Raw genomic sequence first — 18433 nt, 5'->3', positions numbered from 1 at the left:
GCTCAAGAAAAAGCTCTAAACATCAAAATGATACAGATAATTCAACTTCATATCATGACAAAAACAGCAGGTATATGTTTTGATTTTTTTGTGTTTTATTTTTTTTTGTGATCTAGAAAAAGAGAATGCAGGTCTGTGGCTGACCAACATGATAAAATACAATGATTTTAACACTCAGAATCAGAATCAGAAATCCTTTAATGTGCTGCAAACGGGGAAATTTGTCTCTCCCAGCAGCCAAACAATAGAATATTACAAAAGACAAAAACAATAGCAAAAATTAACAAAATAATTAAAAAGGTAAGAAGGTATTGTAAGGTAAGGTATGAAGAATGGCTATCCAGTGATGGAATAATGGCGTAAAAAACAAAAAACGGCATTACTAACGGCGTTTTTTTTTTCAGTAACGGGTAATCTAACTAATTACTATTTCCATCGTTACAATGCTGTTACCGACACGACAATTAAATGTGGCGCACAAATTGAAGCTGTTGTCATCCGGCTCGGCTCTTTGTCACAGTAGCTGCAGAACTGTTTTTTTTTTTTTTTTTAATCTTTGGTGAGGGAGGAGGGAGGGGCGAGACAACTGCATAGTAATGATGATTGGCTAAAGTAGAGTAAGAGTTTGTAAGCCAATCAGAAGCTGTGTTCAGTTTACACACAAACCATACAGGCACACACCCAAGTCACTTTACATGATTGTTGTACATGCAGTTATATTTTGATGCCTGATCTGTTCTGTGATTCACTGTCATTACATTAACTCCAGACCTGCAGACCAGACTGAGCAGCAGTGAGTCCAGGATTGACCAGCTGGGGAGAGAAAATGCAGGTGATGAAGTGAAACAATGAATTTATTGTGAGCTCCAGAATAAAGCTGTAATAATCCACGTGGTATGGACAGTGTTGGGTAAACTGTTTTGCAAGAATAGCTTGTAAAACTACATGTAGTTCAGCCTGGCAGTAGTTTGAACACTTTTCTACCCCTGGAGTAATGTAGTTTGTAAAACTACGAGTAAAAAAGTAGCTTTAGCAACTACTTATACTCATTATACTCATCTAACTCAGCATTTAATAAATCATCATATGGTGTATATGAAACAAATATAATAGCCTACAAAAAAATTCACATGCCAGCAGAAATATGCCTCTCAACTCAAGTTTTATTTTTTAAAGAACAAAAGCTGACATTTTTGGCCAACATCACAGGAACTTCAGAGGCTCTAACACTTAGACACTAGAACTAGATGCCAGGACAGAATCACTTGTTGACACGAGCAGTGGCGTGCACAGACTTTTTGAAAGGCAGGGGTGAAAAGAAGGGCACTTTAACATGCATTTTGGCTCCCAAGAGGGCAGTTTATCATGTTTTAACCAGCCAAGGTTTAGTGTGTTGTTTTCAACAAATGGGCCACAAGGGGGGGCGATATATACAGCATATAGAGATATATATATATATATATATATATATATATATATATATATATATATATATATATATATATACATATATATATATATATATATATATATATATATATATATATATATGTATATATATATATATATATATATATGTATATATAAATAGAGAGAGATATATAGATATATAGATATACACATATATATATATACATATATATATATATATGAAAATCATGTTATTGGCCAAAATTGTAGTAAATAAATTGCGTAGTTAAACTACAAAAAAATTACCCAAAAAGTAGTTGAATTACTTGACGCATCACAAAATATGAATGTAGTTTAACTACCAGCAAGTTACAGCAAATTGTAGTTAAGCTGTGTAGTTCAACTACATGTAGTTTAAGTCTCCCCAACACTGCCAGTAGTGCACCTGTAACTGGATCTTTACTGGTTCCTGTCCCCTCCTCCCCCATGCTTTCCCTTTCATGTTCAGAGACACGTTCATCTGTAGAGTAAGAAAGGCAAATAAATATACCAATGTGGCACACTTGTCTGCACTTGTCTGGACAGTAAGTGTAAATTATGATTTAACCTTTTGATGGACAGTTACAATAATGTTGCTCATTTTTGTGCATACTGGTTCAACAGAATTGATGAGAGTTAAAGTTATCATAAACAATGTGTTGGTCTGTTCTGTGATTCACTGTCATTACATTAACTCCAGACCTGCAGACCAGACTGAGCAGCAGTGAGTCCAGGATTGACCAGCTGGAGACAGAAAATGCAGGTGATGAAGTGAAACAATACATATATTGTGAGCTCCAGATTAAAGCTGTAACAATCCACGTGGTCTGGATGAGATAAGTATGCTACATTTAATCAATGATAAAACATAGTTTGTATATTTTAAAGTTGGTTAGAAATGTATTCAACTATTCACAAAAATAAATCAAACTCATGTTTTTCAGTCCAAGCCACAGAACTGACATCTTTGGGAACTAGACTGACGGCAACCGAGAGCAAAACAAGTGACCTAGAAAAAGAGAATGCAGGTCTGTGACTGAAAAACATGAAGGTTTTATAACTTTCATGGTTTGTTATTGTCTATGATATTATTGCAAACTTTGTTAAGAATTACATGTGTTTCATTGAATACAATTTTAGTTCCAGTCTCTTTGATAAAAAAGCTAAAAACATATTGAAAGTATTTAGGTAATTAGTCATTAACCAAAGTGTCGACCATGAAGAGTTTGACTGAAGTGTGTCAGTGCACTAAAAACTTATTGTGAGCTCCAACAATAAAGCTTCCGAAATCAACATGGATGAAAGTGTCCTTAAATGAAAAATATAACAGAACTCATTGTTTTGTGTTTTTGTATTACTAGTGCAGTGCCCGTAAGAAAAGTGTATTCCTATAGAAAAGTGGGAGGTTAAGCAGCTTTTTCATGGATGGCCAAATGAGGCTGTGTTTGAAGGTGGGGCGTCAGGGATATTTAGGTTTGTTGTGAAATCCGAAATTCCAGGGTATAATTGGCTGTTTTTGACTAATTTTGATTTTGCCATTATATTTCACCTTAAAAACTATTTACTTGGTGTCATTATTTTCAGCAAAACCTCACATGTGTGACTGTACAGTTATTTTTTTGATTTTGACATACTGTATCAACACAATGGACCTAAAATCACAAAAAAAAACATAAAATACGAGTAGAAAAGTTAGATTTTTTAACTGTGAAAACCACAAATATGTTTAACAAAACATTTTTTATTACTTACAATGCAAATATAAATTGTTGTTTGCTAAATATGTGCATACTTTTTAAAGATTTACAAAGTTATATGTAACTATTTACATTTAAATGCAGGCAATGCTCAGGTCTGCCTGAACTCCTTCCAGCTGAATGAAGAGCTGCACTGCCTGCTCCACATCCAGCAGTCTCCTCATTGTTTTGACTGATTAAACAAAAAAAAAGTGGACTTCACACTAAACACACTACATCAAACACTACATAACACACTAACTACACACTCCAAACATGCTAAATGTCACAAATCTCTCAACTCTCAATATCACTGTCTGTACACCGACCGTCGTTGCCTGTCATTCATCCGCCTACGTCCCTTCCACAACTTCCTGTTCCTCAACAACCAAATTTGCTGCTTGGACACCTTCATGACAAAAGCCTGTTTTTATCGTTTCTTCCTGCATCTGACACAAAGCAAACGTGACGGCGATGTTCGCGAAAAAGCTTGACTTGCAGGTGGGTCCGGTTCGTCGCCTCGGGAGGTGGGCCTTTAGCTACACACGAACATCCACAGACTCCGATTCCACTTTGTTGTCCGCGCGTCTCTGGATCTCCTCAGACCCGAACAGACTCGGTCTGGACTCTTTTAGTCTCATTAATCCACAACAGTCAGTTTAGATGCACAGAACAGAACGGGACCGAACCGCAGACAAAATCCCGGACCGTTGCAGGCATAAAACCGGTTGTTTCATGAGGTGGGGGGTGGTGGTGGTGGTGAGCTCTGCAGTGATTGGCTTTGGTGCGCACATGACTGTGGTGGCTCCGGTGAACAATGCTCGGCAGAATTTGGAAAGCATTTATGAAATTATTTACTCACGGTATCATTGCAGTCCAAAGAGATGTGACATTGCACACCCTTGAACCACGCAGCAGCCATGTTGAAAGTCTCAGGTCAGTGTGATCCTGATCCGCAGAGATATTTGAGACACAGAAACACACAAACACACACACACACACACACACAGAGAGATTCCTTGCTTTTATAGAGAGATAAGAAATTAATTTATGCATTCACAAACAAAAATCAAACTTCTTCTATTTTTCAGTCCAAGCCACAGAACTGGTATCTTTGGAAAGCAGACTGACGTCCTCCGAGAGCAAAACAAGTGACCTAGAAAAAGAGAATGCAGGTATCACACTGACAACCTTCACCTCAAATTAAGAACAGTTTATGTCACCTAAAGAACACCTTAACTACACAGGTGTTGGACGAGAAAAGATTTTTGTGAATAATTTCTGTAACAATCACATTTGTTGTTTTGGACAGCATGGAAAATTATTTATTTTATCAGTATATGTTCTGATAATGAAGGAAACAATAGTTTTAGCACTCAGACGGACAGAGAAGTCTGAATGTCTGCTCTGTTCTGTGATTCACTGTCATTACATTAACTCCAGACCTGCAGACCAGACTGAGCAGCAGTGAGTCCAGGATTGACCAGCTGGAGAGAGTAAATGCAGGTGAGGGTTGTATCTACTCACACACACACACACACACATTACTTATTTAGTCCAGGTTAAGTTCAATGATACAGATGTTCTTCTTTGTGTCATCAGAGAAACCAAAGGTGGCCTTCTACACAGCTCTGACTGATGCAGGAACTCTTGGACCATACAACACAGCCATCACACTGAAATACAGCAAGGTCTTCACCAACATTGGCAATGCTTACAATCCATCTACAGGTAACATACTGCAGCTCACATGTGGACATTTTACATACATCAGTTGTTCCTGTTTTTCATTTTCTGCTCTCACTCTGTAGGTTTCTTCACAGCACCAGTCAAAGGTGTCTACAATCTCCAGTTCACTGCATTTGGTATAGATGCTGGTGTTACAGGTGTATATGTGTACAAGAACAACCAAAGGATTATGTATAATTTGGAGATCAATAACAGCAATTATGTTCCTGAGTTTTTCACTAAGTCTCTGGTGTTGGAGCTGACAGCAGGAGATGTAATTTACCTGGTTCTCCCATCAGGCTATTCTATCTATGATGACATTTATAACCAGAGCACCTTCAGTGGCTCCCTTCTCTTCACACTGTGAGGATGTTGTTCAGGCTGCTGTGTGACTGATTTGTCACAAACCCTGTTGTTATTGGCTGAACTGTGAATCTTTATAAAATGCTGATATATCTCAGCACTGCTGCTTCCAGGACAACTTTCTGTACATTCACTGCATGAATCAAATAATGTGATTCTCAATCTGACTTCACTTTTGTGTCATCACATGAAAACAACATTCAAATAAATCAAAGTTGCATTCAAGTGTTTGGATTCTGTTTGTTATCACTGACTGTTGGCTGTGAAGCCTGAGATGAGTTTTATAGATTCACTACATGAGTCTCATTCTGACCTTTTGCATCTCAGGCCTCCTTATTAAAATAAATTAGATGACCCTCCATTTTTACTTCAACACAACATGAAGTTACTACAAAGTCTGTGTGATTTACTGCAGCTGACTCTCTCTGTATATCAGAGTAATACCACCCTCTGGTGGTGAAAGATTTGTACTGCACCAAAGAGTTTGAACAGACCTGAGAGGGTGTGTGGCCTGAACACTTCCAATGAACTGTTGGTACATATCAACATACATTGTGAAAATACTGTATTTGGTTGAAGATCTGCATCAAAATAAACACAGTAGAAGTTAGTTCTAGTGACTGAGTGATGCAAGTGCACAATGTGTTCAACACTTATTAGACTTTATGTCAAAACAACCACAAATACAAGAATTCTAATCTTTAATATGTAATGAACACATTAATATGTGTGACACTGATTGAGGAAATGGTGTTGAAGATGTATGAACAAGTTTTTGATGTGCTGTTTTTGTTTTTGTGGCTTTAAGGGACATTTATCTGTAAGATGGTCAGATGTAGAATCTCACCTTAATAATAAGTTACACAATTGTGCTTATACCAACATTTTTGCTCAGGGATTAATTTTAAATTCAATACCGGCTTCAGAAACATTTCTTGCATTAGAGTATTGGCAGAATTGGGTTTTTTTTTTTTCAGGCTGTGGGAAATTATGAAATAACAATACCATCCTTAACAAATTGTAAATATGGAAGCTTTTGGTCATTTTCTTTCAAACGTGCAAAGTGTTTCTCAAACTTAGCTTTGAGCGCTGACCCCCGTCAAGGCCCAACAGTTACTCACAGATTGCAGCGACATAAATACACCTGATTTCTTTTCATCAAGACCAATGAATTATTCCCTGAGAAATTAATGAAAAAATATGAAAAGTGCCCTATCTCGCAATGTAGGGTCCATCCCTTCAGCTGGAAGAGTTAGTGGGGTCTATTCTGGGCTGAGACCCATCGTCCTTCTGAGTGTTAATGGAGATCACCTCCATAGTTTTTATGTAATCCTGCTGACAAATGAGCAGATGCAGGTGAAAAACAACCTCTGAAGTAAGGAGATGAATTCCTACATGCAACATATAGGGGGCAGTATATCACCAGAGTCACCGCTAACTGCTGCCAACTGTTGCTGCCGCTACCTGTTAGCTAGGCATGGAGCTAGTGATGAGTAGAGCTGAGAACACCGGGGAAGTGTTGGTGTTAACACAAAGAAGTTTTAATGACAGACAGGCCGAGGCTAGCTGGTTAGCATGCTAAACACTGCAACACAAAACAGAGACGCCATGACATCAAAAATGTTATCTTGCACCTTTTTATATTATCAGAATGACCTCAACACTGAACTGCAATCCTGTAAGAAACACAAATGTCATTGTATGTAAAGACTGAGCAACAACAGTTAGACAGTAAATACCAGCAAGCTATAAATACATGGACACAGCACTTAATAATACATGCTGTGATGTTTATTTAATCTATAAGAGAGCTTGAGAATGAAAAGACCTTTTTAAAGACTTTACAGTTGTTTGCTACAAATGCATGAAAAATATATGACAGTCTGCATTTTCTGATGAATTTTTTGATGGCAGATGTTGTGGTGTAGAGGCTCATGGGAAATATTCACACTGTATGAGAACAAAGATGTGGATACGTTTTTTAAATACTTTTGTCTTTTTACTCACTGAGTTGAGTCAGCCACACATGCAGCATCAGGATCATTGTGTGTCTGTGAGTGTTTGTCTATGAGTGTGTATTAATAAACACAGTGTTGACACAGTTGTGACTACATGAGAGGGTGTCACAGTTAAAGTGTTCCTCCAGCCTGTAGCAGCTTGTATTTTCTCACCAGCACAGAGAACATATTGAATAATCTGAGGCCTTGAATCAAACTGTCAAACAAGAAACACTTGTTGTTTTTCCCATTCGTTCAGCCAGCTGAAGTTTGGAGACGATATAAGACAGACCCACTCTACCACTGTACCTTTGTGGAGACGATGAGGGTTGTTGTTGGTTTGCTGTTGTTGCTGCTCGGTCTGTGTGGATCAGGGGCTCAGGGGGAGGCTGGAGGCCTCGGTGAGGTGGCTGAGATCAGCCAGAACACAGATCCAAAAGATCCAGCTGAGGAATCGACCCAGCAGACCACAAAGCAAACCTACCCTGACATCTGGACGGAGCTGAGGGCACTGAGAGACATGGTGGTGGAGCTCAATGTTCACATGGAGCTGCTGCAGAGAGAGAATTCAGGTACAGACTGATTACTTTTCCTGTTCACTGATGATCATGTTCCACTGAAGAGTGTCGGTGCACTGATGTAACGATTGGAAGCTCCACAATAAAACTTTTGTCCAGTAAAATAATTAGTTCATCAATTAATTTTACCATTTACAAACAAAACTCATATGTTTCTTTTTTTCAGTCCAAGCCACAGAACTGACATCTTTGGGAACTAGACTGACGGCAACCGAGAGCAAAACAAGTGACCTAGAAAAAGAGAATGCAGGTCTTTGACTGACAAACATGATATGATACAATGATTTTAATACTAACTATGAAGAGTCTCACATGCCAATATAATATATATTATATAATTCGATCATCATTATTGATGCATTTTTATGTGCGTCACTCTTCTGTTGCAGCTGATGAAGGTGGAGTTATTTTTAATTACTTTATAGACTGCTTGGTCAGTTGAGAACATATCTATAAAGTTTTATCTTTTATTTAATGTTGTACAATTAAATGTTAACATTTATGTTTAATTAATATCATAGAAGACACATGTAAAATTTGAGATAATTTACTTTAGTTGAGTTTATTTCAGTCAATTAAGTAAACGTAGATTTTTTCATTAAGTTGACTCAATATAATTCACTTGTCTTTGATCAATGCATTGATTTATCATTACTTGTAATTAATTGTATTTGTGTAAATTCCATTTTAATTATATTTGATTCATTTAAGTCAATTTGAATTAACAAAATGTGACTGTTTAACTGTTTGAATAATGGCTTCTAGCTGTTATTTTAAATTCAGTATGATGAGGTGAGCAGATAAGATGAGAGTCAAGCCACTTTACATGATTGTTGTGCATGCAGTTATATTTTGATGTCTGCTCTGTTCTGTGATTCACTGTCATTACATTAACTCCAGACCTGCAGACCAGACTGAGCAGCAGTGAGTCCAGGACTGAGCAGCTGGAGAGAGAAAATGCAGGTGATGAAGTGAAACAATTAATCTATTGTGAGCTCCGGAATAAAGTTGTAACAATCCACGTGGTATTGACAGTGTTGGGTAAGCTACTTTCCAAGAATAGCTTGTAAAACTACATGTAGTTCAGCCTGGCAGTAGTTTGAACAATCTACATTTTTACCCCTGGAGTAATGTAATTTGTAAAACTACTGGTAAAAAAGTAGCTTTAGCAACTACTTATACTCATTATACTCATTTAACTCAGTGTTAAATAAATCATCATATGGTGTATATGAAGCAGAACACAATAGCCTTCAAAAAATTCACATGCCAGCAGAAATATGCCTCTAAACTCAAGTTTTATTTTTTAAAGAACAAAAGCTGACATTTTTGGTCAACATCACAGGAACTTCAGAGGCTCTAACACTTAGACACTAGAACTAGATGCCAGGACAGAATCACTTGTTGACACGAGCAGTGACGTGCACAGACTTTTTGAAAGGCAGGGGTGAAAAGAAGTGCACTTTAACATGCATTTTGGCTCCCAAGAGGGCAGTTTATCATGTTTTAACCAGCCAAGGGGGCAGTTAAGTGTGTTTTGCCAACCAGGAGGGCATTTTAGCGTGCGTTTTGGCTCCCAAGAGGGCACTTTAGCATGCGTTTTGGCGCCCAAGAGGACACTTTAGCATGCATTTTGGCTCCCAAGAGGGCACTTTAGCGTGTGTTTTTCAACAATTGAGGCAACCCCCACCCCCCAACCCCTTGTGCACACCACTGGACACCACAGGTGAGGCAGCGTTGGCTTAGCATGTCATGACATGTTTCATGCCCTTATTCGAAGAAAATAAAATAAAATGTATATCCTAGAAGTCTTTTTTTTTATATATATATGGATAAAAATAATCATGTTGTTGACAAAAAATGTAAAAATTGTAGTTTATATATTGCGTAGTTCAACTACAAAAGATTACTCAAAAAGTAGTTAAATTACTTGACACATCACAAAATATGAATGTAGTTTAACTACCAGCAAGTTACAACAAATTGTAGTTAAGCTATGTCGTTCAACTACATGTAGTTTAAGTCTCCCCAACACTGCCAATAGTGCACCTGTAACTGGATCTTTACTGGTTCCTGTCCCCTCCTCCCCCATGCTTTCCCTTTCATGTTCAGAGACACGTTCATCTGGAGAGTAAGAAAGGCAAATAAATATACCAATGTGGCACACTTGTCTGCACTTGTTTGGACAGTAAGTGTCACATTGTGATTTAACTTTGTGATGGACATTTACAATAGTTTTACACATCATTGTGAGCGCTGGTTCTACAGTTCAACAGTTCAAGTTACTGTAAACAATGTGTTGGTCTGTTCTGTGATTCACTGTCATTACATTAACTCCAGACCTGCAGACCAGACTGAGCAGCAGTGAGAGTGAACTTCTCATCAGCAGGTTCAGGATTGACCAGCTGGAGACAGAAAATGCAGGTGATGAAGTGAAACGATGAATTTATTGTGAGCTCCAGAATAAAGCTGTAACAATCCACGTGGTATGGATGAGATAATTACGCTACATTTAATCAATGATAAAACATAGTTTGTGTATTTTAATCTTGTTTAGAAATGTGTTCAACCATTCACAAAAATACATCAAACTCATGTTTTTCAGTCCAAGCCACAGAACTGACATCTTTGGGAACTAGACTGACGGCAACCCAGAGCAAAACAAGTGACCTAGAAAAAGAGAATGCAGGTCTGTGACTGACCAACATGAAGGTTTTTTAACTTTACAGGCTTGTTATTGTTTCTGATATTATTGCAAACTTTGTTAAGAATTAACAATTACGTTTTTAGCTGATAAAAAAGCTAAAAACTTATTGAAAGTATTTAGGTAATTAGTCATCAGCCAAAGTGTCGACCTGATGATGGCGCTATTGGAAACATCAAGAGATGATCAGACTGATTACAATTTATATGGATGTTGATCATGTTTTCCTTGAAGAGTTTGACTGAAGTGTGTCAGTGCACTAAAAACGTATTGTGCGCTCCAACAATAAAGCTTCAAACACCAACATGTATTGGATGAAATCATCATTAATTGAAAAATATAACAGAACTCATTGTTTTGTGTTTTTGTATCATAAGAAATTAATTTCCACATTCACAAACAAAAATCAAACTTCTTCTGTTTTTCAGTCCAAGCCACAGAACTGGTATCTTTGGAAAGCAGACTGACGTCCTCCGAGAGCAAAACAAGGGACCTAGAAAAAGAGAATGCAGGTATCACACTGACAACCTTCACCTCAAATTAAGAACAGTTTATGTTGCCTAAAGAACACCTTAACTACACAGGTGTTGGATGACAAATGATTTTTAGTTAATAATTTGTGTAACAATCACATTTGTTGTTTTGGACCACATGGAAAACTACTTATTTTGTCAGTATATGTTCTGATCATGAATAAACAATAGTTTTAGCACTCAGACAGACAGAGAAGATATGAGTCAAGATACTGTAAATAATGTGTTGTGCATGTTAACAGTTTGATATTTTGATGTCTGCTCTGTTCTGTGATTCACTGTCATTACATTAACTCCAGACCTGCAGACCAGACTGAGCAGCAGTGAGTCCAGGATTAACCAGCTGGAGAGAGAAAATGCAGGTGAGTGTTGTATCTACTCATCCACACACACACACACACACACACACACACACACACACTGCCTACTTAGTGTGATTAATTTGAATTATTAATTATTAAATGTTCTTCTTTGTGTCATCAGAGAAACCAAAGGTGGCCTTCTACACAGCTCTGACTGATGCAGGACATCTTGGACCATACAACACAGACATCACACTGAAATACAGCAAGGTCTTCACCAACATTGGCAATGCTTACAATCCATCTACAGGTAACATACTGCAGCTCACATGTGGACATTTTACATACATCAGTTGTTCCTGTTTTTCATTTTCTGCTCTCCCTCTGTAGGTTTCTTCACAGCACCAGTCAAAGGTGTCTACAATCTCCAGTTCACTGTGATGGGTTACTATGCTGGTAATACAGCTGTATATGTGTACAAGAACAACCAAAGGATTATGGCTAATTGGGAGCATAACAACAATATGGTTCATAAGTATATCACTAAATCTCTAGTGTTGGAGCTGACAGCAGGAGATGAAATTCACCTGGTTCTCCCATCAGGCAATTCCATCTTTGACAGCAGTGGTAACCAGAGCACCTTCAGTGGCTCCCTTCTCTTCACACTGTGAGGATGTTGTTCAGGCTGCTGTGTGACTGATTTGTCACAAACCCTGTTGTTATTGGCTGAACTGTGAATCTTTATAAAATGCTGATATATCTCAGCACTGCTGCCTCCAGGACAACTTTCTGTACATTCACTGCATGAATCAAATAATGTGATTCTCAATCTGACATGAACCAACATTCAAATAAATCAAAGTTGCATTCAAGTGTTTCTGTCTGTTCTCATTGACTGTTGGCTGTAAAGCCTGAGAGAGGTTTCATTGATTCACTACATGAGTCTTATTTCAGCCGTTCTTTATTCAAAATGATTTAGATGACCCTTCATTTTCATATTTGATGGTTTAATGTAAAAAGAAAAATGTATGTCAAATAGAGAAAAAACATTGCCAACTATGAGTCACTCAAAGTTGAATGTATGAATATCTGACCCCTGACCTTTGACCCCTGACTACAGTTCAGCAGTCTGAAGGATCTTTGTGTCGTCCAAACTGAGTTGAAGTATTCAGGGAACCACCAGAGGGCTCCAGAGAACAGATATTAACTTTCTCTGGGCTTTAAATAATGTACGAGACAAAAACAAAATCATTATTGGGATGTAAAAGACAATCACAATGTTCAAACAGAGGACAGTATTTATATTAATTAATAAGCCGAATACATCAGATATAATGAGATACAAGTGAGACAGAGTGAAGAAAAAGTTGAACTCACTCACTGAGTTTAATCAGATAACCCTCAGTCACACTAGAAGGCCTCAGCATCAGGATCAGTGTGTGTCTGTGAGTGTTTGTCTATGTGTGTGTATTAATAAATACAGTGTTGACACAGTTGTGACTACATGAGAGGGTGTCACAGTTAAAGTGTTCCTCTAGCCTGTAGCAGCTTGTATTTTCTCACCAGCACAGAGAACATATTGAATAATCTGAGGCCTTGAATCAAACTGTCAAACAAGAAACACTTCACTTCGTCATTGATGGCTAAAGCTCTGGGGGCAGTTGTGGCCTGGATGGGCTGGAGATAAAATTCTTTAAATTGGCCTCTCATGTCTTATCTTTTCCGCTGTCTGACCTATTCAATCTATCGCTGACCATCTGTGAAACCCCTTCATCTTGGAAATGTGCAAGAGTAACCCGTCTACATAAAGGTGGTGACCCCCAAAATATCAACAACTATAGACCCATCTCAATCGTCAATCATATTGCAAAAATATTTGAAAAACTTATTTTTAACCAATCATCCAACTATCTCAATAACTACAATATTCTCCACACCAATCTGGCTTTCGACCCAACTTCTCGACGACCACTGCTCTTACAAAATTCACCAATGACATATAATCCTCCTTTGACAAAAACATGCCTACTGGTGCCATATTCATTGATCTATCAAAAGCCTTTGATATGGTTGATCACTATCTCCTCCTAGACAAGCTGTATGCTGTTGGTCTCTCATCAGAGTCAGTTTTATTTTGTAATTCTTTTCTTCACAAAAGAAGCCAGTGTGTCTCTTTTCAGAGCACTCTGTCTGACTTGAAATCAATAACAAAAGGTGTGCCTCAAGGCTCATCGTTGGGTCCTCTTTTATTTTCTATTTTTGTCAATTATCTTCCACAAATCTGCTCCGACTGTCAAATACATCTTTATGCTGATGATACTGTAATTTACTCATCTAAACCTATCATTACACAAATTCAGCACTCCTTGCAATCCAATTTTAACTCAGTTCAAAAATGGTTTTCATCTAATAAGCTTCTATTTTATAAGAAAAAATCACATAGCATGTTTTTCTGCCCCAGATCTGATTCACTACCACAAGACTGGTCCATAAAATCTCTTGATGGTGCACCACTAGAAAATGTAGCTGAATTCAAATACTTAGGACTCTTGCTTGATTCTCAATTATCCCTTAAATCACACATTGCCTCAACTACAAAGAAAATCTACTGTCGCTTGAAATTACTGTACCGTTCCATTGATTGTTTCACACTACAGGTCAGAAAAAGAATTATAACACAATTAATATTCCCTATTCTTGACTATGCAGACATCATCTACCAGAACACCACAGAAGCAAATCTTCGTCCTCTCACCGCGCTTTATAACAGCCTCTGCAGATTTGTTCTGAGATGTCCCTATAGAACTCACCACTTTAATCTTTATGAATTTCTGAATTGGTTAAACCCAAAAGCCAGAAGATTTTTCCACTGGTTACTATTCATTTTTAAATTCATTCACTTTATCTTCCTTCATACTTAAAACAATTTTTAATTCCTAACAGTACACAATTCAACCTAAGACATACTGATCACCTCTTTTTGTGCACTCCTAGAATATTTAAAGAATTTGGTCGCCGTTCATTCCACTTCAAAGCTCCGTCTGACTGGAATAATCTCCCATGCCAGCTCAGGTCTATTACTTTGCTTCATGGTTTCAAAGCATCACTTCTAACCCATTTGCAAACTCCTTGTTCTTGTTTGTGATTGTTCTTTTTCTTATTATTTATTTATTTTTATTATTTTTTCAATTATTGTTACTATTATTATTTCTATTATTTTCGTTATTTTATTTTCTTCACATTTCTCACTCACTTTTTCATTCTAAGCACGAATACTGCTAAACTGATTAGTGAACTGAGATTTGGCTGTCAGTGGATTAGCTGGGGTTTGGAGAGCCTTGTCTGTGTCTGTGAAAGCGTGTGTGTGTGCATGTATAAGTTCTGTGAAGTGTTTTCACTTTTTTTTTTTGTTTTGGCTTTGTACTATGTGTATCATTTTGTGGAAGGACCCCCTCGAAAATGAGCCTTTGTGGAGACAATGAGGGTTGTTGTTGGTTTGCTGTTGTTGCTGCTCGGTCTGTGAGGTGGCTGAGATCACTTTATAACTTTCATGGTTTGTTATTGTCTATGATATTATTGCAAACTTTGTTAAGAATTACATGTGTTTCATTGAATGCAATTTTAGTTTAAGTCTCTTTGATAAAAAAGCTAAAAACATGTTGAAAGTATTTAGTTATTAGTCATTGGTCAAAGTGTCGACCTGATGATGGCGTTACTGGAAACATCAAGAAATGATCAGACTGATTATAGTTTATATGGACGATGGCAATTGATGAATCAATGTAATATTCACAAGACACATAATTGATCTTAATCGCCTGTTTTTAGAAATATTGCAAATCACTCAACACTCGTACTTTACTTCAAAGCCCCACAACATGATCCAATAGTGCACCTGTAACTGGATCTTTACTGGTTCCTGTCCTCTCCTCCCCCATGCTTTCCCTTTCATGTTCAGAGACACGTTCATCTGTAGAGTAAGAAAGGCAAATAAATATACCAATGTGGCACACTTGTCTGCACTTGTTTGGACAGTAAGAGCCACATTGTGATTTAACCTTGTGATGGACATTTATGATAGTTTTGCTCATCATTGTGAGCGCTGGTTCTACAGAAGGGATGAGAGTTAAAGTTACTGTAAACAATGTGTTGGTCTGTTCTGTGATTCACTGTCATTACATTAACTCCAGACCTGCAGACCAGACTGAGCAGCAGTGAGAGTGAACTTCTCATCAGCAGGTTCAGGATTGACCAGCTGGAGAGAGAAAATGCAGGTGAGGATTGTATAAACTCATCAACACACACACACACACACACACACACATTTCTCATTTAGTCCAGCTTAAGTTTAATGATACAGATGTTCTTCTTTGTGTCATCAGAGAAACCAAAGGTGGCCTTCTACACAGCTCTGACTGATGCAGGAACTCTTGGACCATACAACACAGACATCACACTGAAATACAGCAAGGTCTTCACCAACATTGGCAATGCTTACAATCCATCTACAGGTAACATACTGCAGCTCACATGTGGACATTTTACATACATCAGTTGTTCCTGTTTTTCATTTTCTGCTCTCACTCTGTAGGTTTCTTCACAGCACCAGTCAAAGGTGTCTACTATCTCCAGTTCACTGGGTATAGTGTAATTCCTGGTTATACAGGTGTATATGTGTACAAGAACAACAAAAAGATTATGTCTACCTGGGAGACTAGCAATGATAACGTTCCTGAGTATTTTACTAAATCTCTGGTGTTGGAGCTGACAGCAGGAGATGAAATTTCCCTGGTTCTCAAACTAGGATATATTATCTTTGACAACATTGATAACCACAGCACCTTCAGTGGCTCCCTTCTGTTCACACTGTGAGGATGTTGTTCAGGCTGCTGTGTGAATGATTTGTCACAAACCCTGTTGTTATTGGCTGAACTGTGAATCTTTATAAAATGCTGATATATCTCAGCACTGCTGCCTCCAGGACAACTTTCTGTACATTCACTGCATGAATCAAATAATGTGATTCTCAATCTGACTTCACTTTTGTGTCGTCACATGAAAACAACATTCAAATAAATCAAAGTTGCATTTAAGTGTTTCTGTCTGTTCTCACTGACTGTAGGCTGTAAAGCCTGAGAGAGGTTTCATTGATTCACTACATGAGTCTCATTTCAGCCGTTCTTTATTCAAAATGATGTAGATGATCCTTCATTTTCATATTTGAATGCTTAATGTAAAAATAAAAATGCATCTCAAATAGAGAAAAAAACATCATCAAATCTGAGTCAGCTGAATGTATGAATATCTGACCCCTGACCTTTGACCCCTGACCACAGTTCAGCAGTCTGAAGGATCTTTGTATCGTCCAAACTGAGTTCAAGTATTCAGGGAACCACCAGAGGGCTCCAGAGAACAGATATTAACTTTCTCTGGGCTTTAAATAATGTACGAAACAAAAACAAAATCATTACTAGGATGTGAAAGACAATCACAATGTTCAAACAGAGGACATATCTATATTATTGTATAAGCCTAATACATCAGAGATAATGAGATACAAGTGAGACAGAGTGAAGAAAAAGTTGAACTCACTCACTGAGTTTAATCAGATGACCCTCAGTCACACTAGAAGGCCTCAGCATCAGGATCAGTGTGTGTCTGTGAGTGTTTGTCTCTCTGTGTGTATTAATAAACACAGTGTTGACACAGTACAGTTTGAATGTTCTACGACCCAACTTTTGTTTTTCTTACCAGCACAAAGATTTCATCGAATCATCTGAGACCTTCACTGAGAAATCCATTTATTTATATCAGCTTTAAAAACTGAGGTCCAGGTCAACAGGAGGGCCGAGGTACTGAATCCAGTTCTAACCTTCATCATGGACAACAATCTTTTCATTACGGTCCAAGTAAACAACAGTGAAGTATGATAACATGCTAATCGTGTTTCTTTAATAGGCTGATTGAGCTCTGAGCAGTTTCATCATTTCATCATTTTCAGTCAAAAAAACTTGAAGTCATAAGAACTTTTATTTATAAGTTCTGAAAATAAGAACTGCAAATTTTAAGTCTAATGAACTTTGTGTTTACAACTTGTGTATTAACATTATGCTAAGTTATCAGGAAAAGATCCATAGATCCAATTACATGTTTGTGTTTACATTGTTGAGTAAAAATTATCATGAACAAAAGCACTTTTGGCCGATCTAACACTGGCACAAACTGGACAAACTGGACTCTGACTGATGCAGTTGTCATTTTTACAACCAGCGTCCACATTGTGCAAGTAGTAAATGTACTATGAGGTGTGGTCAGGCAGCAGAAAGTGAAAAACATGTCTATGAGTCAGTAGTGCACTATTTTTCCTGCTTTTTAAAAGGTGCATCATTCAGATATTAACATGAACCTACATGGATGTGTTGGCACCACATGTACACCCTGCTTTAATGATCAGAGAGGCTGCTTTCAGTTATTTTAGTCGTTTCCATGCACTCAGTAACTTCACAGCAGCAAATATCATTGCACATTTAAACCGCAAAAGGAAAAACTGTAGTTATAAACTTGACAGGACAGAGGAAACTCTCCAGAGGAACCAGAATCAAACTTTCAGTTTCTTAAATAAAACTTTGAGACAGCTCCGATGGAGCTCAGGATTTATCTGGAGGGTTGCTGCCTTATTCCAAACAACTGGACTATATGAATCTGAACTGCGTTTAATTTACTGCTTGCACAATTAGATGAACATTAATTAACAAAAAGTCCTGACCGATGACCGATGGAGTTTAGCTGTTGCACCTCATGCATGATGCATGCTGGCTCTTACAAATGAGAATGAACACTTTGCTCTTACATCACATGAAGTTGCTTCTGATCCTAGTTTGACATTCTGACAAACATTTAACCCAACATGTAGAGCAGCCTGCAGTGAGGCTACGAAACAGCCTACAACATGTGCAATGATGCAATAATCTTTTACTGGATAGTTGATGTTATCAGCATTCTGTACCCATATTGTAATAATCTACATGCCCTAAAAACACTTG

Source organism: Sparus aurata, chromosome 13, assembly GCF_900880675.1.
Source record: "Sparus aurata chromosome 13, fSpaAur1.1, whole genome shotgun sequence".
NCBI classification, from domain to species: domain Eukaryota; kingdom Metazoa; phylum Chordata; class Actinopteri; order Spariformes; family Sparidae; genus Sparus; species Sparus aurata.
The sequence above is the reverse complement of the archived record's forward strand: the minus strand, read 5'-3'. Positions refer to the sequence as shown.